A 26840-nucleotide genomic window follows, 5' to 3' on the forward strand; every position below is an offset into this window, starting at 1 on the left:
CAGAATACTCACCCCATGTCATTGGACAAGAGCATCTCTAGAGGGCTGGGGAGTTTCACAGGCTGGGGCATGTGGGATCATCAATCTTTACCTTGTTCAGTCTCACAGAAGACTCTGCCATGCCTGGCATGACAACACCTAGATAAGAATCAGTACAGCTGTGGTGAGAAAGAGGCAAGCAAACAATGCTGGAGTTGTTACTGAAGTCTCTCCTATCCTATAATTCCATTGTAATGGCCTGGCTGTTACCCAGTGTCTTGGACTTTCCTCAAACTATCACGCCTGGCCCAGTTCACATTCTAAGCTATCAGTGGCTCAAACTGCTGAATGACTCCCTTGTAACAAGTCCACAGGCAGGCATACTCTAGAGTATCCTGCTTTAACATTATGACAAAAGGACTCCCGTATTGGTGTGAGCATTACTGACTTCAGACGTGGATGTACCACATGTAGTTTTTCTCACCCTGCAACTGTGGGGCAAATACAGGCTGAGACTGTATATAAATGGACTGACCAGGACTATAACAACAAATGCCTGACAGGTGTCACTTGTGCCCTTGTAGGTATGTATTCCTCTGTGGCCCTCAGTGTCTATCTCCAGAAGGATCTTGTTGCCTTGGAGTCCTGGGGCCCACTGTCCATGTCAACAACTGTACAGACAGCTAGAAGGGACCTGCTCTGCCAACCTGCCACAGGATGACTTGTAGCACTCTCCCAGGAGAACAAACCAACAGCTGGTTTCATTCTGCAGTTCACATCCTTTTTTTTTTTTGAGACGGAGTTTTGCTCTTGTTGCCCAGGCTAGAGTGCAATGGCGCGATCTCGGCTCACCGCAACCTCTGCCTCCCAGGTTCAAGCGATTCTCCTGCCTCAGCCTCCCTAGTAGCTGGGATTACAGGCGTGTGCCACCACACCTGGCTAATTTTGTATTTTTAGTAGAGATGGGGTTTCTCCATGTTGGTCAGGCTGGTCTTGAACTCCCGACCTCAGGTGATCCGCCCACCTCAGCCTCCCAAAGTCTTGGGATTACAGGCATGAGCCACTGCGCCCAGCCATTCTTTTTTTGTTTTTTGTTTTTGTTTTTGTTTTTTGAGACAGAGTTTTGCTCTTGTTGCCCAGGCTGGAGTGCAATGGCGCGATCTCGGCTCACTGCAACCTCTGCCTCCCAGGTTCAAACGATTCTCCTGTCTCAGACTCCCGAGTAGCTGGGATCACAGGTGCATGGCACCACACCCAGCTAATTTTTTGTATTTTTAGTAGAGACGGGGTTTCGCGATGTTGGGCAGGCTGGTCTCAAACTCCTGACCTCAGGTGATCCACCCACTTTGGCCTCCCAAAGTGCTGGGATTACAGGCGTAAGCCACCATGCTTGACCCAGTTCACCTTCTAATACCAGGCATCAGCATATAGACTCTTGAAAAAATAGTGCCCAACCTGTCCTTAACCGTGGTGGAAATAACTAATGCTGCTGCCCAAGCTATCCAAGACCAATGAGGCTCACTAAACTCGCTAGCAAGGTGATAATGGACAATTGAACAGCTTTTGATTATCTGCTAGTGGAATTATGCCATTGCTAAAACCTGTTGTTCTGTGTATGTTAATTCAGAGAAAGTAGAAACTGAGCTACAGAAGATCTATGCTCAGGCAGGATAGTTATCTGCTTTATGCTTGCAGTCTCCCTTAGACTCATTTGTTGAATTCTTCAATTTCAGTTGCCTTATTCCGGGCACTTGGGTTACTGGCTGAGCACCATCCTGTAGGGAGGCCTGATCATCCCCCTGGCTCTGGTTCTCCTAGTGATCCTGTGAAGTGCTGTATCAAAGTGACAGGGATTTTCAGCAAACTAGGAATAGAGAGTAACTTTCTCAACTTGATAGAGAACATCTACAAAAAACCTATAGCTAACATTACACTCGATGAGAACCTAGAAGCCTTTCTGCTAAGAACAGGAACAAGACAGGGATGTCCCCTCTCCCAGTGCTTTTCAGCATAGTACTGGAAATCCTAGCTAGTGCAATAAGACAAGAAAGGGTAATAAAAGGTATACAGATTAGGAAGAAAGAAATAAAACTGTCTTTTTTCACAGATAACATGATTGTCTATGTAGAAAATGCAAAAGAACAAAAAAATCCTGAAACAAGTGATTATAGCAAGGTTGCAGAATACAAGGTTAATGTACAAAAGTCAGTCAATTCCTTATATATCAGCAATGAACAAGTAGAGTTTGAAATTTAAAACACAAAACTCCATCTCAAAAAAGAAAATTATACAAAATTAGCCAGGCATGGTGGTGCATGCCTGTAATCCCAGCTACTCCAGGGGCTGAGGCAGGAGAATTGCTTGAACCCAGGAGGCAGAGGTTATGGTGAGCCGAGATCACACCATTGCACTCCAGCCTGGGTAACAAGAGTGAAACTGTCTCAAAGACAACAACAAAAAATTAACATTAGCACCCCCCAAAATGAAACACGTAGGTATACATCTAATAAAATATGTACAAGATTTATATGAGGAAAACTACAAAACTCTGATGAAAGAAATCAAAGAACTAAATAAATGCAGAGATTTATATTTAGATGTTCATGAATAGGAAGCCTAAATATTGTCAAGATGTCACTTCTTCACAACTTGATCTATAGATTCAATGCAATCCTGATCAAAATCTAAGCAAGTTATTTTATGGATATCAATAAACTGATTCCAAAGTTTACATGGAGAGTAGACCCAGAGTAATCAACTTAGTATTGACGTAGAAGAACAAAGTTAGAGGACTGACCCTACTTGACATCGAAACTTACTATAAAGCTATAGTAATCAAGGTCATATGGTATTGGTGAAAGAATAAACAACTGGATTAATGGAATAGAATACAGGGTGCAGAAATAGGTGCACATAAATATAGCTGGCTTATCTATGGCAAAGTTAGAGTAAAGGCAATACAATGGAATAAAGTTGTCTTTTCACAGATGGTGCTAGAATAAATGGACATCCACATGCCAAAAAAATTTTGAATCTAAGGCCAGGCACGGTGGCTTACACCTGCAATCCCAGCACTTTGGGAGGCCGAGGCTGGCAGATCCACGAGGTCAAGAGATCAAGACCATCCCGGCCAACATGGTGAAACCCTGTCTCTACTAAAAATACAAAAATTAGCTGGGCGTAGTGGTGCACACCTGTAGTCCCAGCTACTCAGGAGGCTGAGGCAGGAGAATCGCTTGAACCCGGGAGGCGGAGGTTGCAGTGAGCTGAGATTGCACCACTGCACTCCAGCCTGGTGACAGAGTGAGACTTCATCTCAAAAAATTTAAAAAAAAAAAAAAAATTGAATCTAGACACAGATCTTACACTCTTCACAAAAATCAAGATGAACTATATGCCTAAATGTAAAACACAAAACTAGAACACTCCTAGAACATAGAAAAATATCTAGATGACCTTGGATAGGTCTAATGACTTTTCAGGTACAACACCAAAGGCACAATAATGGAAGAAATAATTGATGAGCTAGATTTTGTTAAAATTATAAACTTCTGCTCTGCAAAAGATACTGTCAAGAGAATGAGAAGACAAGCCCCAGACTGGGAGAAGATGTTTGCAAAAGACATATAAAGAACTGTTATCCAAAAAATATGGAGAACTCTTAAAACTCAACAGTAAGAAAATGAACAACTCAATTTAAAAGATCAACAAGGCCAGGCATGGTGGCTCACGCCTGCAGTCCCAGTACTTTGGGAGGTTGAGGCAGAAGGATCACTTGAGCCTAGGAGTTCAAGACCAGCCTGGGCAACATAGTGAGATCCCCCATCTCTAAAATAAATAAATAATTTGAAAAATCACCAAAACCTGAACACACACTTTGCCAAGAAGGTATGAAGCTGGCAAGTATGCATGTGAAAAGATCTTCAGCATCATATGTTGTTAGGGAATTGCAAATTAAAATCACACTGAGAGGAGACACTGTGACACACCTATTCTGAATCTAAACACTGACAATACCAAATGCTAGTGAGGATACTAGCAAACAGAAGCTCTCACTCATTGCTGGTGGGAATGTAAAATGGTACAGTAACTTTGGAAAACAGTTTGGCCGCTTTCTTATAAAACAAAAAATACTTCACCATCTGATCCAGCAATTGTACTCCTTGGTATTTACCCAAATAAATTGAACATTTATGTCCACACAAAAACCCGTACACAGATGTTTATAAGCAGCTTTATTCATAACTGACAAAAGTTGGAAGCAACCAAAGTGTCTTTCAGAGGCAACGTGGTTAAATAAACTGTGGTATATCAAACAATGGAATATTATTCACTGCTAAAAAGAAATGAGTTATCAAGTCATGAAAAGACATAGAGCCCAGCCTGGGCAACATAGTGAGATCTTGTCTCTACTAAAAATAAAAAAATAACATTAGCTGGGTGTGGTGGCATACACCTGTAGTCCCAGCTACTCAGGAGGCCAAGACAGGAGGATCGCTTGAGTCCAGGAGATTGAGGTGGCAGTGAGCTATGAGTGTGCCACTGCACTCTGGCGTGGGCAACAGAGCAAGACTCTGTCTCTTAAAAAAAAAAAAAAAAAAAGAAAGAAAGAAAAAAGAAAAAAAGAAAAGACACAGGAAACATCAATCTGAAAGGTCTGCATACTGTATGATTTCAACTGTATGACCTTCTGGAAAAGGCAAAACTATGGTAAAAAGATCAGTGGTTGCCACAGGGAGGAGGGAGGGATGAATAAGGAGAGCACAGAGGATTTTTAGGGCAGTGAAACTATTCTGTATAATACTATTTTATGGCTATTAGTAAACTGATTCCAAAGTTTACATGGAGAGGCAAAAGACCCAGAATAGTCAACTCAGTATTAAAGTAGAAGAACAAAGTCAGAGGACTGACTTTACTGGACTTTAAGCCTTCCTATAAAGCTATAATGATCAAGACCATCCTCCTGCCTCAGCCTTCCAAGTAGCTGAGACTACAGGTGTGCACCACCACACTATTCTGGAAATTATTCCGTATGATGCAGAATACATGTATGTGGATACATGTATTTATACATTTGTCAAAAAACCATAGAATGTATAGCACCAAAAGCGAACCTTAATATAAAGTCGTGGCCTGGTGTGGTGGCTCACGCCAGTAATCCCAGCACTTTGGGAGGCTGAGGCAGGTGGATTACTTGAGTCCAGGAGTTTGAGACCAGCTAGGGCAACAGAGCAAAACCCTGTGTCTACAAAAATACAAAAAAATTAGCCAGGTGTGGTGGCTTGCACCTGTAGTCCTGGCTACTCAGGGGCTGAGGTGGGAGGATCGCTTGAGCCTGGGAGGTCAAGGCTGCAATGAGCTGTGATTGTACCACTGCACTCCAGCCTGGGCAACAGAATGAGACCCTGAAAAACAAAACAAAAACATACACACACACACACACACACACACACACACACACACACATATATATTTGATTGTAACTAATGTACCACTGTGGTTTGGGATGTCTATAGGGGGAGGTTATGTGTGTATGGAAACAGAGTGAATTGGGAACTCTCTGTTCTTTCTGTTCAATTTTGCTGTGAACCTAAAACTGCTCTAAAAAATAAGGGTTGTCCAGGTGCGGTGGCTCATGCCTGTAATCCCAGCACTTCAGGAGGCTGAGGAGAGTGGATTGCTTGAGCCCAGAAGTTTGAGACCAGCCTTGGCAACATAGTGAAACCCCATCTCTACCAAAAATACAAAAATTAGCCAATTTCATAACCTGGTCTCAAAATAAATAAATAAATAGATTTTAAAAATAAGGGTTATTCATTTTAAAAAGTGACAGGAAGATTCTGTGAGCAAACCTAATCCATAGGAGTTGTTCAGGCCCCATCAGACCCAGCTTTGCCTCCAAATTCAGGGCAGATGGTGGTCTGCTCGATTCAGTATCCTTTCATTTGCTTTTTCAGCAGCCAAGCAAGGGTCAGTGGGTAGACTGCTGGGAAAGACAGTCCTGCACAGCCTGTCAACCCTTGCAGTTTCAAAGCATGTGCCTTGGGCTTGGAACTTTTACTTACATGGTGATAAAGAGCCTCCACACCCTGTCCTGGGCTCACTGCCTTGTTTGGGAAGATCTTTTCCTGTACCAGGTTTGACATATACTTCTTTGTTCTGCTTAAACATGTGCATCATATGGCACCAGCCCGACCCCACTGCTATATCTGTTCTCAGTGGGAAGGGAATGGGGTCCTTCCCAGGCAACACGCAAAGAATGTATGCAGACCATCTGTCTGCCTTGGTTGCAGGGCAAGTCCCACTGGTCATGGGGAACCAATGCTCTCTATTGAAGCTGATCTTACTGTCTCTTCTCTGCATGAATAAAATGTTCTATCCAGTGCTTGTGTAAGTCTTGTCTTTCTTGACACCCCCAAACCTGCAAACCCTGCAGTGGCTTAACATCGCAGGACTGCTGCTTTTGGTGGTACTCATTGTTAAGCTCTGCTGTCCTCTACCCAGCAGGACTCCTCTGTTGGAGGTGGAAACAGGTATCAGTTGCTTGACACCTGGTGACTGATATACCCCAGGTCTGGAACAGTAAATTCCAGTGCACATAGTGCACACTCAGTAAATTCTTTGTGAATGAAAGAATGAATGAGTATAGATAGATGTGGCTTCCAATACCCATACTGATACTTCCTACTTCTTTGTTCAGACAGAGAATAAGGAAAGCAGGAGGAGCAGGTTTGCTTGGAGCACAGGTGGTGAGTGAGTTGTTGGTGCCAGTGGAATGGTAACACATCATGAACTAATTCTATTAGTTGTCTCAAGTCTTGGAACTTCCACCTCCAGACTTTGTTTCTTTTTTTTTTTTTGATATGGAGTCTTGCTCTGTTGCCCAGGCTGGAGTGCAGTGGCGCAATCTCAGCTCACTGAAAGCTCTGCCTCCCGGGTTCACGCCATTCTTCTGCCTCAGTCTCCTGAGTAGCTGGGACTACAGGCGCCCGCCACCATGCCCAGCTAATTTTTTGTATTTTTAGTAGAGATGGGGTTTCACCCTGTTAGCCAGGATGGTCTCGATCTCCTGACCTCGTGATCCGCCTGCCTTGGCCTCCCAAAGTGCTGGGATTACAGGTGTGAACCACCGCGCCCGGCCTCAGACTTTCTGTAAGAGAGCTTTGCTCCCTTATGGGCTCTTGTAATGCCAAAGCTTTGCTTTCTAAGCCTGGCTCTGATACAGACTTATTACAGAAATCAAACACTAATATGATTGTTTCCTTTCCCCTTACATTCTCGCTCTAATAAGGCCAGCACCCTCTCCTCTCTTCCTGCTTCTCTCTCTCTCTCTCTCTCTCTCTCTCTCTCTCTCTCTCTCTCGGCAATGGAAGTCAGTGAACAGGAGGAGGATCACTTCAGGGCCCTGAGGAAAAATAAAATTTTGAAGATTATTTAGTGATGTGATAAAAAACACTTGATATTAGAATGGCGAATGAAAAAAAGGCAGGACAGAAGCAGTTGCCAAAAGATGAAATTGCAACAAATTTAGTTTAAAGACCAAATTAGGCCAGGCGCGGTGGCTCACGCCTGTAATCCCAGCACTTTGGGAAGCTGAGGCGGGTGGATCACCTGAGGTCAGGAGTTCAAGACCAGCCTGGTCAACATTGTGAAACCCCGTCTCTACTAAAAATACAAAAATTAGCTGGGCGTGGTGGTGGGCGCCTGTAATCCCAGTTACTCAGGAGGCTGAGGCAGGAGAATCACTTGAACCTGGGAGGCGGAGGTTGCAGTGAGCCGCGATCGCGCCACTGCACTCCAGCCTGGCTTCAGAGCGAGACTCCGTCTCAAAAATAAATAAATAATAGTAATAAAGACCAAATTAGGTTTTGTTAGTGATTCTAGATTCAGGCAACATCTCATTCTATAAAATAGAATGGGTATTCTGATAAACTGAACAGAGTAGATTGGCTTTATGAGCAGAAAAAGGCCAAATAAAGCAAAAATAGGGAACCAAAAGCAGACTGGTTGGCATTAGTTATTTCAGATTACTTTCCTTGTAAGGGTTAAAGCAGAGGGGACTTCGTTATCATACCAGCTAAATCTGGCCTGTTTGAGGATTTGGCTATTATCACAGTAGAAACCTCCTAAGGGCCTGGGTTAGATATAGAGAAGATTGATTAGTCAACAGATGTTTATTGAGTACATACTATGTAGTGAGTGTTGTTCTAAGTACTTGAGGTATAGCAATGCATGTAAACAAAGATTCCATAGTTTTTCTTCCTCATGGCTATGGCCTGACTCAAAGATTCTTTTGCCCCCTCTATTACCAATAAAGTTTAAACTCCTCATGTATATTCCCTCCTGGCTTCCTGATCCTCTCTCTTTCTCTACTTTTATGTTCAGATGCAAGGAATATCCTCTGCAGAAAAAGATGGAAGGTGGAGGAGGGAGTTGAGTTCAATTTTTCATTTTAAGTCCTTCATTAGTACTACTTAATGTATCAGTATGTTTTTGATATAAATGATAATTTTAAAATTCATTTAAAATTGGATCACCTTCTAAAATCTCATGTTAAAATGTATTTTTCAGTATCTTAAAATTAGAGACAGAAGGGGGAATTCAGAGAAGATTAATTATACTGAAAGGACACAAAAACACAAAGACTTACCTACCCCCTTGCTCCCTATGGTTACACCCTTTGTTCTGCTTCTGCTTTCTTATCTCTGCATGTACCAGAGGTTTCGAAAGTTCTGTGAGTACCTGTTTTTCTTCCCGGGGGTTAGGTCACAAGACATGTTTAAGTAAGATAAACCCCTGCTGCCATAAACTGGTTGTGCAACCTGACGCAATATGATTAACTGCCTTTGTGTAGAAACTGCTCTTCCGTCTCAAATGTTGAACTGAAATACCCGAAATGGCGGGAACCAATCATAACTAGCCAAATCGCCTTGTTTGAATACCAGCCAATCATACATCTGATCTGTATAATGATTCAATGACCACTTTTCTTAGACTATCTAACACTGTGTAAAACTCTGGGAGGGAACTCTCTCTCTCTCTCTGGACCCTCTCATGCTGAGAGTGAGTGGGAGTTCCGGGTTCGAACCTGTAATAAAGATCCTTGCTGCTTAGCTTCGACTCTGGACTCTGGTGGTCTTCTCCGGGGAATAAACGGACTGGGCACAACAATTGGGGGCTCGTCTGGGATTTCCCCCCGAGTCCACCAGACCCCTGAGTGAGTGAATCTGTAGGTAAGCCGGCTTTGTCACTGTCTCTGTCCTTGTCTCTGTCTGTCTCTCTGAAATTTCGTGAAATCCGTAATTCGTAATCTGTATTGGTCTGATCTGTAGGTGGCACGGTCTTGGCGGACGCGCTAGAAGACAGCCACTCGGGACTGGTGGGAGACATCCCCCAGTGCCCATCTGGGGGCCTCCATCCTTGGTTGCCCCATCTGACTTAGGTCGGAAGTCCGACACGCGCTCGCGAAGGCTCACCGTCTGCCACTGTCTGTCCGTTATTGTTAAGTGTTAAGTGTAAGTCCAAAACAGAACATAAAACCTTTTCTTTCCCTTCCAGGACCAGGCCTGTCGGATATTTCCCTCTGCTTCACACTCATTTTCGCCCCTCCTTCTCTTTGTAGGAGCAGTCCAAAAAAATGGGCAATCACCAGAGCACGCAGCTCTCACTCCTTGTCACCAATTTCAAAGATGTGAAGGCTCGGGGGCATAACTTAAGTGTAGAACTGAAAAAAAGGAAAGCTAGTTACTTTCTGTCATTTGGAGTGGCCCTCTTTCAGCGTCGGGCGGCCCTCCGAAGGAACTTTCTGTCTCTCTATTATTACTAAGGTAAAAACTAAGATTTTCCTGCCAGGGCAGTCAGGACATCCTGATCAAATTCCTTATATTATAGTGTGGCAAGATCTCGTGGAAAACCCACCGCCCTGGATAACTCCATTCATCCCTGAGCCCTGCAAGGTCCTAGTAACGCGACCTACAAGACAAAGGACCCCCTCTGCTCCCTCGGCCCCTGTGCTGCCGGACAGCCAGGATCCCCTAACATTAGAACTCACTCTCCCCCCACCATATCCGCACCTAGTCCCGCAGGACCCAGTCCCCCAGGGTGGTGCTTCCGTAGAGGGAAACCGAGAAGCGGAGGCTGCCGAGAGCAAAAGTAACCCGGGGGGGCCGGCCGGCCGAACGCGAGGCCGCGTACAGCGGGACCAAGCTTCCCGACTCCCTGACTCTACTGTAGCCCTGCCTCTCAGAGAAATAGGATCGCTCGATGATACCAGACTCTCCCGTCTCACATATTGGCCTTTTTCCACTAGTGATCTATACAATTGGAAGTCCCAAAATGCTCGGTTCTCAGATAATCCCAAAGATCTAACCTCGTTGTTAGACAGTGTCATGTTTACTCACCAGCTGACCTGGGATGACTGTCAACAGCTCCTCCGAATCCTGTTCACAACGGAGGAGCGGGAAAGGATCCAGGTAGAGGCCAGAAAACTAGTTCCAGGAGATGACGGCCAGCCAACTGCGAATCCTGACCTCATTAACGCGGCTTTTCCCTTGACCCGACCCAGATGGGACTACAACACGGCGGAAGGTAGGGAACGACTACTCATTTATCGTCAGACTCTGATGGCAGGTCTCCGGGCTGCAGCTCGCAAGCCCACCAATTTGGCTAAGGTATATTCTGTGTTACAAGGTAAGACAGAAAGCCCTACTATATATTTAGAGAGATTAATGGAAGCCTTCAGACAGTTTACCCCTATGGACCCAGAAGCACCGGAAAATCAGGCAGCGGTAGTAATGTCCTTTGTAAACCAGGCAGCGCCAGATATTAAAAGAAAACTCCAAAAATTAGAAGGTTTAGAAGGAAAGCAGATACAAGACCTCCTTCAGATGGCTCAATGAGTTTATAATAATAGGGATACGCCAGAAGAAAAACAGTTCAAGGCTACCAGAGAAATGACCAAAGTCTTAGTGGCAGCTTTCCCCCAGGCAGGAAACGACCAAAGCAGAAAGCAGAAAAAGCAAGGCTCTAGGCAAAGATTAGAAAAGGATCAGTGTGCTTATTGCAAGGAACGTGGTCACTGGATTAAAGACTGCCCAAAGAAACGGGGACCAGCTAACCCTACCTCCGTACTCGTTACCCAGGACTCTGACTAGGGAGGACGGGGTTCGGACCCCCTCCCCGAACCCAGGGTAACTTTGCAAGTGGAGGGGTCCCCAGTTCGCTTCTTGGTCGATACTGGGGCGGAACGCTCAGTCCTAACCAAACCAATTGGAAAAATGTCAAAGAAAACATCATGGGTGCACGGGGCCACAGGCATCAAAAAATACCCCTGGACAACCCAGAGGACTGTAGATTTAGGAATGGGAAAAGTCTCCCATTCCTTCCTAATCATCCCAGAGAGCCCCTGCCCTCTACTAGGGAGGGACTTGCTGACGAAAATGGGGGCCCAAATCCACTTTAAGCCAGAAGGGCCCAAGATAACTGATTCCCAAAACAGGCCAATATCTATCCTGACTGTCACCTTAGAAGATGAGTACAGACTCCATCAAAAGCAAAAGCCCCCTGATCAGGAAATTGACTCTTGGCTCCAGCGTTTCCCTGAAGCATGGGCAGAAACTGGGGGCTTAGGGCTAGCTAAACATCGACCTGCCATATTTGTGGAAGTTAAGCCGGGGACGGACCCGGTTCGGGTTCGGCAATATCCTATGCTCCTGGAGGCAAGAGAAGGAGTTACGCCCCATATCCGCCGACTCCTAGACCAGGGAGTCCTACGGGCTTGCCACTCATCCTGGAATACTCCACTGTTACCTGTCTGTAAACCCAACAGTACAGACTACAGGCCAGTACAAGATTTAAGAAAAGTTAATAAAAGGGTCATGGACATACATCCCACTGTGCCCAATCCATACACCCTTCTGAGTGCCTTACATCCCGAAAAACAGTGGTATACCGTTCTTGATCTAAAAGATGCTTTCTTCAGCCTTCCTCTGGCTCCCAAAAGTCAAGAACTCTTTGCATTTCAATGGACGGATCCTGAGAGGGGCATCAACGGTCAGCTAACATGGACCAGGCTGCCACAAGGGTTCAAGAACTCGCCAACCCTGTTCGATGAAGCCCTTCATGAAGATCTAGGTGAGTACCGGCGGCAACACCCTGAAATAACTCTTTTGCAATATGTTGATGATCTCTTAATAGCGGCCAGGTCCCCGGAAACTTGTGTTCAAGGAACTGAGGACCTCTTGAAGACTCTGGGGGAGCTAGGCTACCGAGCCTCAGCAACAAAGGCTCAGATCTGCAAGTCGGAGGTAACTTATCTGGGGTACCTATTAAAAGGGGGGCAACGCTGGCTAACCAAAGCCCGAAAAGAAACAGTCCTACGCATCCCTAGACCCCAGTCGACACAGCAAGTGAGAGAATTCCTGGGGTTGGCAGGGTTCTGTAGGTTATGGATACCCGGATTTGCTGAGTTAGCCAAGCCCCTATACCAGGCAACAAAGGAACGGCAGCCCTTCAATTGGACGAAAGAGGCTGAGCTGGCCTTTCAACAAATCAAAACTGCCTTGTTATCAGCACCTGCACTGGGGCTCCCTGATGTCTCCAAGCCCTTCCACTTATACGTGGATGAAAGTAAGGGTGTTGCAAAAGCCGTGTTAACACAGTACCTAGGCCCCTGGCAGAGGCCAGTTGCCTATTTGTCAAAAAAATTAGATTCAGTGGCTGCTGGCTGGCCATCCTGCCTCCGGATAATCGCGGCGACCGCCCTAATGGTCCGAGACGCTGATAAACTTATCATGGGGCAAGAGTTGCGCGTTATAACCCCACATGCCATCGAAGGCGTCCTCCGGCAGCCGCCGGACCGATGGATGAGTAACGCCCGACTCACCCACTATCAAGGACTGCTGTTAAACCCCCTCAGAATAACTTTTCTGCCCCCAACCTCTTTAAACCCTGCTTCACTGCTGCCAAATCCAGACTTGGACGCCCCGTCCCATGAGTGCACTGAGATACTGGCTCAGGTGCATGGAGTCCGGGAGGACCTGCAAGATCGTCCGCTCCCCTACACAGAACTCATCTGGTTCACTGATGGCAGCAGCTACGTCCACCAAGGCCAGCGGTATGCAGGAGCGGCTGTAACATCAGAGACAGAGGTAATCTGGGCGGAACCCTTGCCTCCAGGGACATCGGCCCAGAGAGCCGAACTGATAGCACTCACACAGGCCCTCACCCTAGGGGCAGAGAAAAAACTGACAGTATACACGGATAGCCGCTATGCTTTCGCTACTGCGCACATACATGGGGCCATCTACAGAGAGAGGGGACTATTAACAGCTGAAGGCAAAGAAATAAAAAACAAATAAGAGATCCTAGCACTATTAATTGCTTTGTGGAAACCAAAGAAATTGGCTATTGTACATTGCCCTGGGCATCAGAAACCAACTACGCCAATTGCTCGAGGCAACTTCTTAGCCGACCAAACTGCAAGGAGCATAGCAAAAGCTCCCAGTCAGCTCCTCGCGCTCCAGCTCCCTGATCCAGGCCCGCGAAATCTGCCATGTTTTCCCGACTATACCGAGCAGGATCGTGAATGGATGGACACGCTTCCCCTAAAACAGGTTCAAAATGGGTGGTGGACTGATATAAATGACCAAACCATCCTACCAGAAAAATTAGGGTGGCAGGTGTTGGAACATATCCACCGGACAACCCACCTGGGTACCCGGCGAATGATAGACTTAATCAGGCACGCCAAGTTCAGAATCAGGCGCATAGCTGAACTGGCCAGCGATGTCACAACAAATTGCAAAGCCTGCCAACTGAACAACGCTTGCCCCAAAACCCAGATCGCCGCAGGGATTAGGTGTAGGGGAACTAGGCCTGGCATCTATTGGGAAATAGACTTTACTGAAATAAAGCCTGGAAAATATGGGTATCAGTACTTACTTGTCTTTGTAGACACTTTTTCAGGATGGACAGAAGCATTCCCAACTAAGAGAGAAACTGCTCAGGTTGTAGCAAAGAAAATTTTGGAAGAAATCCTCCCCAGGTATGGCTTTCCCGTCCAGATAGGGTCAGACAATGGACCAGCCTTCGTTGCTAAGGTAAGTCAGGATTTGGCTTCCATTCTTGGGGCAAGTTGGAAATTACATTGTGCTTATAGGGCCCAGAGCTCAGGACAGGTAGAAAGGATGAATCGGACTCTAAAGGAGACCTTAACTAAATTGACCATGGAGACTGGCGCTAATTGGGTAGTACTTCTCCCCTACGCTCTGTTCCGGGCCCGAAATACCCCTTACAGACTGGGCCTCACACCATATGAAATCATGTATGGCAGACCCCCACCCCTGGTCCCCAGTCTAAAAGATGACCTACTTAAACCTGAAACTGAAAATGTCTCTGAGCTCTTGTTCTCCTTACAAGCCTTACAAAAAATTCACCAGGAAATTTGGCCCAGACTACGAGAACTGTACGAAACAGGACCTCCGCCGACGCCCCATCCGTTCCAGCCAGGAGACTGGGTCCTAGTCAAGCGCCACCGGCAAGAAACTCTCCAACCCAGGTGGAAAGGACCACTGCAAGTACTCCTAAGTACTCCCACCGCTCTCAAGGTAGAAGGCATCGCTTCGTGGATCCACTATACACATGTCAAGCCAGTGGACCCATCATCCGACCTTCTCGAGCCGTCTGGAGCACCGGTTACATGGACTGTAGACAAAGCTAAGAACAATCCCTTAAAGCTAACCCTGCGCCGACATCCCCATGGCCGTACCCATGTTTAGCTCACGTATGCTTTTATGCCTTATGCATCTGACTTTCCTCACTGCTGCGCCGTCTAACCCCTATGTTTGGAGGTTCTGGCTCTATGAAAACAAAACTCATCCTGGAGAAACCCCCAAGCGGGTAAACTGCTGGCTAGTGCAGATTGCCCCCCCTCAGGGTGTAATACTATAGTTTACCTCAATTTCACTAAGTTCCAAATTGCCCAGCCAGCAATACCTATGATCTGCTTTGAATATGACCAGACTGAATATAATTGTAAAAATTATTGGTGGCACCAGAGTGCAGGTTGTCCTTATAGCTACTGTAAAATGCACTCTGTCCGATACTGGAGAGAACAACAGGGGTGGTATTTTTACCAAACTGAGTCTCCCGTCACTTACACTTGAATAATTAGAGACCCATGGGACTCTCGGTGGACAACCCCACAACATGGAGGAGTATATTATTCATCAACTAGTACCTGGCCCAGTAGCCACTTATATCTGTGGAGAAGTTTAGTCCAGATTCAACCCCTAATCCATACACAAATCCACAGGCAAGAAACCAAGCTATCACAAGACTTACGGCCCTTCTCTTGGCTGACCCTACTACAGGAAGGGCTAGCATTCGCCAACCTCACCGGTTTAGGCAACCTGTCCTCTTGCTTTATGTGTGCAACCCTAGGAAAACCGCCATTAACCGCTGTTCCCCTATCCTCCCCTCCCACAAACTATACGGGTTTTAATTCGTCAACAGTCACAATACCTGATGTGGCCCTGTACCGTGACCCATACCAAGAGAAATACCCCTACTGTTATTCGGCATCTAGCAACAGCCTCTGTAACCAATCGGCTATATACCCTAATAGCCCCATATATGCTCCCCCTGGTGCGTTCTTCTGGTGTAATATGACTTTGTTAAAAATTCTGTCCAAAAGCGTCTCTGATGGACAGTTGTGTATCCCTGTTACATTAGTTCCCCGACTGACCCTACTGACCCCGGCGGAGTTCTTAGGCTGGGCAGGGACAACCCCAACTGAAACTACGCGACATAGACGGGCAGTTTTTTTTACCACTAATTGCCGGTATATCCTTAACCACCTCTATTGTTGCAGCAGGGCTAGCAGGAGGGGCACTACAACACTCCATGATAGAGAGCGATAAGTTACTCCAACAGTTTTCCATGGCAATGGAAGCATCAGCCGAGTCACTTGCATCTCTCCAGAGACAACTCACTTCCCTGGCCCAGGTAACCCTACAGAATAGAAGAGCCCTAGATCTGCTCACCGCAGAAAGAGGAGGGACCTGTATGTTCCTCCAAGAAGAATGCTGTTTCTATATAAATGAATCAGGGTTAGTTGAAGAAAGAGTCCAACGTCTGCATAAACTAAGCTTAGAAATGAAAAAGCAGCAATTTACTACAGCTGCTAATAATTGGTGGACTTCATCAATGTTTTCCCTTTTACCTCCTCTCTTAGGCCCCCTAATGTCTTTACTGCTTCTATTCACTATAGGCCCCTGTATAATAAATAAGATTTTACAATTTGTCAGAGAAAGATTTGATACCATCCAACTAATGGTCCTCTGTAGCCATCACCAGCCTCTCCTGCACCCAGAAGGAGAAACTACATTATAAAACTCTGAAAATCCAAGATTGGATGTCCAGTTACTTATGAGAGGGGGAAATGAAAGGACACAAAAACAGAAAGACTTACCTACCCCCTTGCTCCCTATGGTTACACCCTTTGTTCTGCTTCTGCTTTCTTATCTCTGCACGTACCAGAGGTTTCAAAAGTTCTGTGAGTACCTGTTTTTCTTCCCGGGGGTTAGGTCACAAGACATGTTTAAGTAAGATAAACCCCTGCTGCCATAAACTGGTTGTGCAACCTGACGCAATATGATTAACTGCCTTTGTATAGAAACTGCTCTTCCATCTCAAATGTTGAATTGAAATACCCGAAATGGCGGGAACCAATCATAACTAGCCAAATCGCCTTGTTTGAATACCAGCCAATCATACATCTGATCTGTATAATGATTCAATGACCACTTTTCTTAGACTATCTAACACTGTGTAAAACTCTGGGAGGGAACTCTCTCTCTCTCTCTGGACCCTCTCATGCTGAGAGTGAGTGGGAGTTCCGGGTTCGAACCTGTAATAAAGATCCTTGCTGCTTAGCTTCGACTCTGGACTCTGGTGGTCTTCTCCGGGGAATAAACGGACTGGGCACAACAATACGATGTAACATAATATGTAATATATTTCAAATGGCCACAATTACACATAATTTAACTGTTTAAACATTTGTTCTGTGTTTTTCTTTTAGGAAAGTACCCTATTCCAATGGATCACAGTAATTACCATCCTCAGATACATTGCCCTATTTTATTTTCATCCTAATATTTCAACCGCCCTCCCTCAAACTACAGAGAAGGGGCTGAATTTGAGGCCAGAAAAGGAGTGAAAATCCTACCAGGCCAATTTGTTTGCCCACAGCTGATTCTCAGTGTTAACATCTTGTCTCTTTTCTCAAGTCACATTCCAGATCCCCATCTCAACACCCCAATTTTTTCTTCCCCATTTCAAAATAAGAAGAAAAAAATTAAGGAGGAAATTTCCCCCTTCTATTTGAAAGGCAGAATCCTGATGCACTTTAAATTCCAAAACAAAGAAGCAAATGAACATACAATCCTTTAGCATGTGGTTTTTACATGTAGCAAGGAATCAGGGTAAAAGGATAATCTACTCCCAGGTTCTCAAATGTTGGAATCATCTGGAGATTTAAAAATCTAGGCTTGTCACTGTCTCACCCACAAAGATTTGGGTTGAATTGATATGAGGTATGGACTTTTTAAAAGCTCTAAGGAGGATTCTAATCTGCAGCAAAGTTAAGAACCACTGATTTACACGCACAGTTCTTTGCTGCTCCAAGTGTAGTCCAGGAACTGCAACATGGGTACACCTGGAAGTTTGTTAAAAGTATTCGTTGGTCCGTCCCCAGACCTCTTGAATTTGAATCTACGGTTTAACCAGATCCCAAGTGATTTGTATTCATATGCACATGAGAATTTGAGAATCTTACCTAGGGCTTTTACTAAGCAAACTGCCCTGATCTGAAAGAGAGTATATAGTGCTTAGGAAGTACAGCTAGCAAGAATATGCCTCCTACTAGAAAAGTGAAGAAACCTCATGGTTATAGGCTCGAGTGGTGTGACACTCGGAGAAATCAGGTATTAGCAGAACTCTGAGATTCAAGAAGCTGTGTAGGTCTTAAAATCAGAGCTGCAGTCCCAGTGGCTGCTCCCCGAACTTGGCAAGTGCTAGTGAAGCCAATCTGGTTGATCTGTTTGATCACACTAAATGTGGGTGCTATCCATGCTAACCACCTATCACGTTGAAAAACATCCAGTAAGTACATCCCAAACACACAGAACCTGCTCAAACTCTTCTATGATGGGAAAATTTTGTTCTGAAACATAACTTGAAAACTCTTCTCACCACTATGGGTGGTTCTGAATCACTCAAGAACATTATATCGAGTGGAAATTAATGGACAAATTAGGCATTGACAAGCAGTTTCTATTTTACTTTTTGCATGTGTTGGATATTTTCCAATCGCCCCTCCATATTCAGTCTCAGTCCTCAACCCTGCTGTGACACTTGGGAGACTGAGTTTCCTGGATTGCCCTCTGGCTTCCAGTTGGGTTGGGCCAATGGGAAGTCCTGGCAGGAGATCAGAAGAGAGCTGGGTTCAGGTTATTTATTATCCCAGCTTCCTTTGTGCTGGACTATGGATTGGATGTAGCCCTCAACTGAAAGCCACAGGTTCTCTCAAGTAGCCTGCTCCTAGGGGTGAGAATAGCTTCTAAATGTTGCTAGCCATGGGATTCTGCACCACCCCGTGTTGCATTTCCTTAACCCTGTCCACTTTGTGTACGTCGCCCCTTGTGAACTCTCCCCACTTACCTTGTTTGAATGTGTCATCTGTTTCTCTATCACCTCACCACCATCTCCCTGGTGTTCAGGATCTATTCTCTGTTTCCATCTTTGGTGACTGGAGCATTAAAAAGGGGTAGACCAGATGAGTAAAGCAAAGCCTCAGGGCACAGATGGGCATCATCAATGCCCATCTGAAAGATCAATTAGCAACATGTTGCAGCCTACCACTAGGAAGCATAGGCCAGAGGACTACCAGGACAGCAGCTTGCAGCATGCCCTCCAATGGCAGCATATGGCCTTATGGCTTTGGCTCTGCACCCTCAAGGTTCTCTGGCACCGGCAATAGGTGACATTTGCTCCTACAGGGGGTGGGCAACCCTTCCATGTTGCTTCACCTCCTCTTCAAGCAGCCCCTCCACCCTCCCAACCTACTCCTCCCAGATTCTACATATTATTGGGCAATGGCATCATTGTTCACTCACCAGGTGAGCATAGTTAGAATTCACCCACAGGAGAAAACAAGTGAAGGCCGTGGGAAGCTAAAGTATGGTGCACATCTGGGCTGGTTATGAACAGGTATTCCTGCGTATGGTGATGATGGGGATGAGCTCGTCTTGGAAAGGCAGGAGTTGTGGCACCTAGCTTCCCGTAGGATCTGGGTCCCCTCTTTGAAGGGTACCCAGGCGAAGAATGAGCGGCTCCCTTAACCCCTTCTCCTGGCCAGAACCAGTCTGCTAGATATTGCTGGCTCTATTTTCACTCCTAGCTTTGGATCCCTTTCTTCCCTGGAGGGAAAGAGGCCTTCAGGGCAGTCCCGCAGACACGACAGGAGGGATGTAAGAAAACAGGCGCGGCTGGGCATCCAAGCGTGGAAGGGAAGTCCACGGAGCGTGGAAGGGAAGTCCAGCGGAGTGAGGTGGGAGATGTTGGGCAAACCCCGCCGCCCGCTGCACTGGAACCGGAGAGAAGCAGAGACGTTGGGCCTCCCAGTTTCCTAGAGAGGCCGCGGAGGGCCTGGGGCGGTGACGCGCGTGCGCGACTCGAGCCGCCGGGAGGTAGGCGCGGGACCGGTGCTGCGGTGGCGGCGGGTGGACCGATTGTCGCTCGGCTGCGAGAGTCGGTGAGAGGCCTGGCGGGGGGCGGGGGTGGGGGTGGCGGCATTGCGGGCGCAGGGCTCCCCGAAGGCCGCGGCATCCTCGGGCCTGCTCGGGCGGCGGACGGGGCCCAGCCTGGAGGCTGCGCCTGTGGCTGGGGTCTGGCGGTGGATCCCGCCCCCGCCACGCTGAGGGCGTATAGAGAACCTCTTTGCCTCCCGGGCGTCCGGGGTAGAGAATCTGGATTCTCCGGGCATTCTCATTTCATCCAATTATGCAAATAAAGCGTATTTATCAGAGACAATTAGATAACACGGGAAAGTAGAAGAAAAGTAAAAGTAGCCGCAATCCTGAAATCTGTCTCCAGGCCTCCTGACATTTAAAATATCTGTGCATAATTCTGCACACTGACATCCATAAATATATATTATGAAATGAGAGCGTGCTATTGCTTTTTAAAAAACTTGTTAGTATTATTGTGAGGAAACAGTATTATGCCAAAATACACATAACATTTGCCATACAATACATAAACGTTTACCATTTAACCATTTGGAAGTGTATAATTCACTGACATTATGTACATCCATACTACTGCTTTTTAAAAATCATAATCTCCTGAATTTGTAGAATGCATTTGTTGGTATTTTGGCTAAAATTAGTGCTGGCATTATGACACCACTAAAACATTTTTTTTTTTTTTTTTTTTTGCGAGGATAATTAAGAAATCATGTTGGCAGTTTATTTTCTGTAAGACACATTTACATGAAGCTCTAAATAGTGAAGTGACATTTGTGCAGAAAAATAGCAAAATCTTGTTTGTGAGGGTGATTATCTTTCACAATGAAATAACTGGTATATAAAATGCAGTTTTTAAACAAAGGCAGAGCTCTAACCTACAGCGATTGTAGCACCCTCAGACTTGCACAGGCCTAAGAGATGAGAGAATTGTCTCCTTCCGAATTTATAAGTGGTGGCCAGGAAAGAATGTTATTCTGTTTCAAACTGCTTTCAGTGCAAAACTAAAAACTCAGCATTAGGTTGGTTGTTTTGCGAGGAAGTGCCAGGGAGTGGTTTGAGCAGTAATTTGATTAAGCAGTTTCAGAGAGCCTCCATGTGTTGTGTGTGTCTGCATGTGTGTGTGCATGCATGTGTGTGCATATTCAGGGACCAAAGAATTAGGCTGCTCTTTTATGTTATCTTAATGAAAGGCAGACACATTTTGGTTAGGGGAAAAAAAGAAAAAGTCTCACTGTAAGCCGAAAAGATGAGAATGTTTTGAAGATAAACCTCAGTATGCACTTAAAAAGGAAACTGACAAAAAGCATGAAAAATGGCAAGTATTCCACCAGTAGGTTTTATGTGACTTCTGGTGTCCCGGAAGAATTAGTGCATATGCAGTCTACGATGTCAGAGAGTAAGCTATAGTAAAACATAACACTATATTTTGCAATTTTCAATATTTTGTATTAGAAACAATGTGAAAGTACATTTCTGTGATTCTCAGGTGAATCGTTAGGTGTTCTGTAAGATTGAATTTATGAATTTATTTTTTTCCTTCCTAATCTTAAATTTCTTTTTTTCTTGTTTATTTTATTTTATTTTATTTTATTTATTTTTGAGACGGAGTTTCACTTTTGTTGCCCAGGCTGGAGTGCAGTGGCACAATCTCCGCTCACTGCAGCCTCCGCCTCCCGGGTTCAAATGATTCTCCTGCCTTAGCCTCCCGAGTAGCTGGAATTACAGGCGTGTGCCACCATGCCCGGCTAATTTTTGTATTTTTAGTAAAGACGGGGTTTCACCATATTAGTCAGGCTGGTCTTGAACTCCCGACCTCAGGAGATCTGCCTGAGCCTCCCAGAATGCTGGGATTACAGGTGTGAACCACCGTATCCAGCTCTTGTTTTATTTTACCATGTATCACTTGTCACTGTTTAGCATACCACGTATCTGTCTCCTCATAGGCGCCTCAAGGCAGCACTGGAACATGTAGTAGGTTCTCAATAAATATATGCCAAATTAATGAAAGAAGGAATCCAAATTGGTAGATACAAATCGACAGTATTAAATGTCCTCGATTTTTAGGAGCCACTTGCTAAGCTAATCTTTAATACCTGGCCGTGCGTAGTGGCTCATGCCTGTAATCCCAGCACTTTCGGAGGCCGAGGCGGGTGGATCACCTGAGGTCAGGAGTTCAAGACCAGCCTGGCCAACATGGTGAAACCCCCATCTCTACTAAAAATACAAAAAATGAGCTGGGCATGGTTGCGGGCACCTGTAATCCCAGCTACTCAGGAGGCCGAGGCAGGAGAATTGCTTGAATCCAGTAGGCGGAGGTTGCAGCGAGCGGAGGTCGCGCCATCCTACGCTAGCCTGGGCAACAAGAGTGAAACCCCATCTCAAAAAAACCAAAACAAAACCTGTAATACCTAAAATGGAAATAAATCAGATAAAAATGATGACTGAATGACTGGAACTTTGCAATCTAAGATAAGACAAACTTTTTTGAAACAGAGTTAGCGCTCTTCGCCCAGGCTGGCGCGATCTCAGCTCACTGCAACCTCGGCCACCCCCGCCGCCCCCCCCCCCCGCCGCCCCCACGGGTTCAAACAATTATCCGGCGTCAGCCTCACGAGGCCTCCCGAGTAGCTGGGATTACAGGCATGCGACACCACGCCCAGCTAATTTTCATATTTTTACTTTTGAACTCCTGACCTCAGGTGATCCACCTGCCGTGGCCTCCCAAAGTGGTAGAATTACAGGGGTAAGCCACCGTGCTTGGCCGACAAACTTTTTATTTGGAATAATTGTAGACTTACAAAGGGTTGCAAACATTTTAGAGTTCTCTTACACCTTTTACCTAGTTTGTCTAAAGTTGCTATCTTGGGTTACCATAGCATGTTCATCAAAATTAAAAAATGTACGTTGGTACAGTACTATTAATTAAACTGCAGGCTTTTAAAAGTTTATCTTTTTTCTTTTTTTTAACGTTCTTTTTCCATTGTAGGATCCAGACTAGAATTCCTCATTACATTTAGTTGTCATGTTTACTTGGTCTGCTTCAATCTGTGACAGTTACTTAGTCTTTCAAAACACTTTTGAAGAAGTGTTTTATATTTGGTTTTTTTGAAACGGAGTTTCGGGTGGGAGTGCAATGGCGCGATCTTGGCTCACCGCAATCTCCACCTCCCAGGTTCAAGTGATTCTCCTGCCTCAGCCTCTGGGCAGGAGAGTAGCTGGGATTACAGGCATGCGCCACCACGCCAGCTAATTTTGTAATTTTAGTAGAAGCAGGGTTTCACTGTGTTGGTCAGGCTAGTCTCAAACTCCCGACCTCAGGTGATCCGCTCACCTCGACCTCGCAAAGTGCTAGGATTACAGGCCTTAGCCACCGCGCCCAGCCTTGTATTTGTATTTTTATAAAGTCCCTCAATTTGGTTGCATCTCAAGTTTTCTGTCAAGTTTTACCACTCGAACCTTACTGTCTTTCTCCTAGTCATCGGTAATTATTTGGGGGAAGATAGTTTACTGCTTTGCAAATGAGATAGTTTCTCTTTGAACTTTGGTCTAAGTAGCATTGATTGATTGATCTTGCCTACAGCAATGACTGCTGTGGTGTTGGGATTTGACTTTCTCTTTCCTTCATTCCTTCTAAGCATTCATTGGATACTTACATATGATTCTCATTCATTCAAAGTATTCATTGGAATACTTTGTGAGGAAGAGCTATCCCTTCTCCCCTCTTATTTATTTATTCAATCAGTTATATTATTTTGTGCTTTGGGTACTTATTTTATTCATTGCCCTAGAATGCAATACTATTGTTACTTTATTGCTGAACTTATTGTAGCTCTTTGACTATTGGGAGCTGTGTCCCTTTGCCCGAATTTTTTTTTTCCAGTCCTTCCCTAGTTTTTGTTTTCTGGTACCCAAAACCCTTATATTTTGCTCTCCGGCCTGGCATCAGTCAATTCTCCAAGGATCCCTGTTTGTTGTTGTTGTTGTTTGTTTTAATTGGAGAATAGTATAGTATTTAGAAATCAAATTTTGGGCACTCCCATTATGAGTTTATTTCTTAATTGGTAAATGAATATAAATATTATTTTAAGGCTTTAAATATGTACTGAAAGCATTATTTTTTATTTTTTATTTTTATTTTTTGAGATGGAGTTTCGCTCTCGTTGCCCAGGCTGGAGTGCAATGGCATAATCTTGGCTCACCGTAACCTCTACCTCCTGGGTTCAAGCGATTCTCCTGCCTCAGCCTCCTGAGTAGCTGGGATTACAGGCATGCAGCACCACGCCCGCTAATTTTTGTATTCTTAGTAGAGACAGGGTTTCTCCATGTTAGTCAGGCTGGTCTTGAACTCCCGACCTCAGGTGATCTCGCCTCAGCCTCCCAAAGTGCAGGATTACAGGCATGAGCCACTGCGCCCGGCCTGCATTTTTTCTTAAGTTGTGATTATCTTAGAAACTTGTTTGCTTAGTATCAGTTTATATACCTTCTATACACTTACACTGGTAGGAAAACACAAAAATAAGAGACTAGCTCATGGGGACATTAAAAGGAAAACAAAGAAATTACATTGGCCATGAGGTGAAGAAACAACGTAACAGAAGAAAATCTCCTTGAAAAGTATCAAGATCTTGGTTTGAAGTTTCTCTGTTCTTTTCAAAGCCATTTTTTTGTGGGAATGAAACTGGGTTAAGGTATAAAGCTCTTGGGGGGAGAGTCCTGAGAATAAGATCCAGCTCAGATTCCTTCCCAGTCCTCAGTGTAATTGTGATATAATCTCAGCAAGAAGATAAATGAAGCTTTTCTTCTATCCTCAAAAGCTAGTTGGGACTTGGGAGAAGCCTGTGGCATTAAGATACCTGAATTTCATTGGCAGGCTCAGCTATCTGCTGGGGTAGCTATGTTCACTATGCTCTGGGTCTTTCCTTCAGAGTTTGAGAGGCCCATGAGGTCTCAGCTTTATTCATGTTCATGATTGCAGAGGCTGGGCTAAACTTTCTTTGACTCAAGAACTGAAATCCTCACTATATTCACAGGCATTCGCCCTGACTTTTCTGTTAGACTTCTCATCACCTCTCTACAAATACATTACTGCCAGGCAAGGTGGCATGCACCTATAATCCCAGCTACTCAGGAGGCTGAGGCAGAAGAATCATGTGAGCCCAGGCGTTCAAGACCACCCTGGGCAATATAGTGAAACTCTTGTTCCCCTGCCCCCTTCCAAAAATCTGGAAGTTAGCTGGTGTGGGGCGGGGGAAAAGTCACTGACCCTTCTGGACATTTGTGTAGCAGCTGCTTCAGAACAGTCCTGCTTGGAGACCTATTTTTGGAGCTGATTTGACTGTGGGTGTCAATTTCCTGAGTTTGGTCAGTACTGTTGATATTTTTCACGGGGTACATTTCTTAAAAGTGTTTCTCTCTGGCCTCAATTTCTTTCTCTTTAACTTAATTGCCAGATTTATCTTCATCTTTAGCAGCATTTTGGTTCTTTTCGTACTTTGGTTTTCTTTCTTTTCTGTCTGTTCTGCAAGTTTGGCCATGAAAGTCTCTCTCCTTTTTCTGTTTTTCAGCTTTCTCCTGATCAGGTGTTTCTCCTTCGCTTTTGTGCTGCTGGAACCCACCGAGGCTGGAGCCTGCTCCTCTTGGTCCTGAAGCTCCCACTGCTTTTCAGTCTTCGAGTCTCCTTTTATAGGCCTTCATTTATTTACTTTATCTCTTCTTTCATTTTCCCTTTTTTTTCCTTTGAATACTTATTCTTTCTCCACTCCCTTTTTTTACAGCAAGGCCTCAGTTCTCTGCCAGAACTGTAGCCGCTTCCTCAGCATGGGTGATCCCTAATGTAGCTCTTTTCTTGCCTCTCCTTGGCCCTTAGAGTAGGACTGTAGTTTCTTTGTTTTTGTAGGATGATTGCATGCCTTCTAGCATGAGTCTTCACATCTTAGTTTACTGTCATTTCTTTTGACAGTATTAGCAGCACTTGCTGAGCACAGAGGACATTGGATAGGTATTAGTTCAGAGCAAATGTAGAAGGTGGTGGCTCTGTTTTAATATCATGAGTGTCACTCCTTTTACATTTGCTTCACAGTGGTGGGAGATGGAAGGGGTCAACATTTTCAGGGGATATGACCTTCATCTGTGACTTTGTGCATAGGGTAGTGGGACCACTTTGCAACAAGTTCTGAGACCTGTTGTCCATCTCACACTTTTTGTAGACTCTCCAGTTCTTGTCTCGTGAGTCTTCAGTTTGTCAATTCAGTGACTATTTATGGGCATTTTTGGAGCCTGGAGTAGATTGATGGCTGTTACTGATGGGTCTTTTCCACCAATAATGTCTGGGTACTTTTACTCCTAGATAAAGAAGCTTTTAGGGACAAGAAGATACTGATGAGAATGCTCTCCAGACTGAACCAAGAGTCATATTGGAGAAATTCTGGATGCAGGTGATTCGTACAGAGTCAGCTGATCCTGTGTCTGTGGAACATTAATGGCAGCACTACCTGTATTTCTCTTTTTCTTCAACTTTTATTTTTTTTCTTCCATTGTTGCTGGCTACTACTTTTCTTTGTTTCTGTTTTCTTTCTGGATAGGTTTTTTTGTTGTTTTGCCTTTTTGTTTTGCATGTTTTGTTTTGGTAGCATTTTGCTCTTCTTGTTCTCCATCTCACTTGCCTGTTTTTTTAACCCTTACATCTGTTCACCTGGAGAACTTCCTTTTGTAGTTGCTTGAGCTGAAGCCGTTGTTTGTGCTCAAGTCCCCCCTCAAGAATGTGGTGTCCCTTCCACTGTGCTTCTGCCATCTTCAGTCCTATGAGTTGCTACTCAATTGCTTTGCTTCTTAAGCAGAATTATTGATCACTTTGCTGTTTATAAATGTAATAGGTAACAATTTAGGCAATATAGGCAAATAAGGAAGGAGAGCCCTGTCATCTCACCTCCCAGAGGAAATCATGACTAAAAACACTTTGGTAGTGAGGCTTAGGAGCTTTTATGTGCATACATAAACTGTGCTTTACTTTTCATTTGCTTTAAATTTTAAATGACAGTATAACTATGCTTT

At 44.9% G+C, this 26840-nt stretch overlaps 1 protein-coding gene and 1 long non-coding RNA gene across 3 annotated transcripts in view; one reads left to right on the forward strand and one right to left on the reverse strand.

Annotated features, from left to right (window-relative positions):
- Positions 1 to 19562, reverse strand: part of LOC103227494 (uncharacterized) — a 57725-nt gene extending 38163 nt beyond the window's left edge. The window contains exons 1-2 of the long non-coding RNA XR_495181.3: positions 19158 to 19562; positions 18703 to 18790 (exon numbers count right to left, since the gene is read on the reverse strand). This is a non-coding gene — a long non-coding RNA (uncharacterized lncRNA). The remainder of the gene's footprint in view (positions 1 to 18702; positions 18791 to 19157) is intronic.
- Positions 19563 to 19691: 129 nt separating this feature from the next.
- Positions 19692 to 26840, forward strand: part of ZNF445 (zinc finger protein 445) — a 36588-nt gene continuing 29439 nt past the window's right edge. For both annotated transcript variants that reach the window (XM_007983868.3, XM_007983870.3), the window contains exon 1: positions 19692 to 19795. The gene's annotated coding sequence lies outside the window, so the exon portion shown is untranslated. The remainder of the gene's footprint in view (positions 19796 to 26840) is intronic.

This window comes from Chlorocebus sabaeus, chromosome 22 (assembly GCF_047675955.1).
Source record: "Chlorocebus sabaeus isolate Y175 chromosome 22, mChlSab1.0.hap1, whole genome shotgun sequence".
Lineage (NCBI taxonomy): Eukaryota > Metazoa > Chordata > Mammalia > Primates > Cercopithecidae > Chlorocebus > Chlorocebus sabaeus.